This window comes from Montipora foliosa, chromosome 11, assembly GCF_036669935.1.
Source record: "Montipora foliosa isolate CH-2021 chromosome 11, ASM3666993v2, whole genome shotgun sequence".
Taxonomy (NCBI): Eukaryota; Metazoa; Cnidaria; class Anthozoa; order Scleractinia; family Acroporidae; genus Montipora; species Montipora foliosa.
This window is the reverse complement of record NC_090879.1, coordinates 43,430,965-43,433,464: the sequence shown is the minus strand read 5'-3', so window position 1 is coordinate 43,433,464 and position 2,500 is coordinate 43,430,965. Positions and strand designations below refer to the sequence as shown.

At 37.0% G+C, this 2,500-nt stretch overlaps 1 protein-coding gene across 1 annotated transcript in view; it reads right to left on the bottom strand.

The window, feature by feature from the left end:
* Window positions 1-2,500, bottom strand: part of LOC137974654 (uncharacterized) — a 148,053-nt gene that overhangs the window by 100,531 nt on the left and 45,022 nt on the right. The window lies entirely within an intron of this gene.

Below are 2,500 nucleotides of genomic sequence, written 5' to 3'. Positions count from 1 at the left end.
AATTCTGTATGGGTTTAATATTTTTCGTAATTTAATATTCTGTCTAAAAATTGCATAAAAGCCTGAAATAAACATTGCCACACACCACAGAAAATTTAGTTGTTGATTTACCTCTTCGTCGAGTTCTGGTTAATATTTTATTCACTGTGCTGTTGTGTACAACACTGAAACCAAACGGTAAATCCTCTGGTAACTTTTTCGAGTTGGATACCAGAGACGGAATCGAACACCTTGAGTAGTCTGTGTTTACAATTTTCTGGCTATTTATGATTCTATTTACTTGTACTCAACTCTGCACAGTCTTCTAGTAAAAAGCAATTTCAAATTTGACTAATTCCTGTTTGTCAAGAATTATTTGAAAGAAAGCTTGTTGTCCATTTTTTGATGAAATGGTAAATGAAATGAATCATATGAACTGTGGATATGAAATCAAGTGAAGCTATGATCGTCTTTGGGAGCTGGTCATTTGTGGGTTCTAATGGTACCGTAAGGAATGAATCAATGATGAAATGGTATATGAAATGAATCATATGAACTGCGAATATGAAATCAAGTGAAGCTATGATCTTTGCAGTTTACGAACGCAATTTTTACAATTGCGTAGAGAAGCCTGAAAAATTCAGGACTTCAACTGGGTTTCAACCCGTGACCTCTCGATACCGGTGCGACGCTCTCAGTTAAATATTACAAGAAAATAAAAAAAACGAAAAACGTAGTTTCTTGGCTAAAAAGTACGTTGTTTAACTCTAAAAGATATAACATTTCTCATTCATTGTAAACACGAACTTTGACACAAGGTGATCACGTGCACCTTTGTGGTTGCCAAGCGCGTAATTAATTTCTTCTTTGTGACACAACATCGTACCTTCCCCAGAAATTCCTGTGTTTTTACGATCGATTGTCATTAATCTCTCGCTGAGAAGTCGAAATTCAGAGTTTTATATAAAAAAAACTATGTCAGTTTTTATTCGTCTGTCTTTTGGCCTGCCTTTTACTGTTACCATGTGGCATGAAGATTTTGAGGGACTTTCATTTTGCGGCGCGAATTCGAACTGAAATTTCCGCTGGGAACTAATTTTTCAGGTTTTCTTTTCAAGCAGCAAGACTATTTTCAACTTCTATTGCTTTTTGGTATGAAACAACCCTTCAATCATCGAGAACGTGGAAAAAATGTGGCATCCTGGAGGCCTTGGAAATGGTTGACCTGACCTTTTTTGATTGACTGCTTTGAGTTCGTTTCTTATGCTTCAGAGACTGGAAAAGTATTGTCTTAATCTTTTATCGTTTCGTTTTGTTCATAGCAAGGTCCAATTGCTTTTTCTCAATGCAAATATCAAAATAAACGATCTTTTGACCCCACTGTATGTGGATTATTAAAAAGCCACTTTTAGTTATATTAACGGGAGTAAATTTTTGCGGTTCTTAATTTTGCTGGTGTTTTTTCTGCTGGAACTTATTTTTGCGGATGAAGTATACCCGCAAAATCCGCAAAAATTAAACCCCGCGAAATAAAAGTGCTACAACGTAACTCCCGGCTTTTGCGATACCATTTTGCTGCAAACGAAAACCAAAAAAAGACGACCTGTCATCAGATTAGACTGAAAAGAAGAGAAATTAAAAAGCGGAAACAATATGTTCAGTCCTTCCTTAGTGTGTGGAATCAACTTTTGCTTAGCTCAACTCTGGACAAGCATAACATGCAGGAAAACGTTCGTCAGAGTAATCTGCAGTTAGTCTTTTTGCAGACTATTTCACTTAAGGGGCTATGTCACGTTATTTTAGGGTGTTTCGGGAAAATCTTTAGTTAATCACGAGTTAAAAACTCGAAAATGCTAATGTGCAATTCCCTTATCGATAAAATTATCGTTACATCACAAACGAGATGATTCTGGGAAAAAAGGACCTTTATCGAGGCTATTTGTCATCATTTTGAAAAACATGGGGTCGACTTTTTTCAAGATTACCCAAATGTAATCCGTTTCAATCTTATATATTTATGCCCATCCATGCTTCTCTTGCAGTATTTCTTTTATGTTGTTCAACAGTTTTAAGTGGTTACTGCAATGTTTCATTCTACTTTTTGGGAATTTTGGGGGGAAAAAGAAAAGGAAAGCAACTTATTAAGTTTCTAGTGGTTCTAGCGCTGGAGCACTAATCGGGGACACTGTAAACTGAAATTAAAAATTAACGCAAATCAAGGCAAATGTTCAGGAGATGGGAAAACCGGAGTACCCGGAGAAAGACCTCTCGGTGCGGAGAGTAGAGAACCAACAAACTCAACCCACATATGACGCCGAGTCTGAGAATCGAACTCGAACCTCTTTGGTGGGAGGCGAGTGCTCTCATCACTGCGCCATCCCTGCACCCCAAGTCACGGAATTATATCATTTTGAGTGATATAGGCCCTTTAAAGAAGAAACGAGTGAGTTTCACTCAAGAGCGTGTTTTGTTATCTTTGAACTGAATTTATTACCAAAGCTTAAAAAAGTAAAAGACCTCA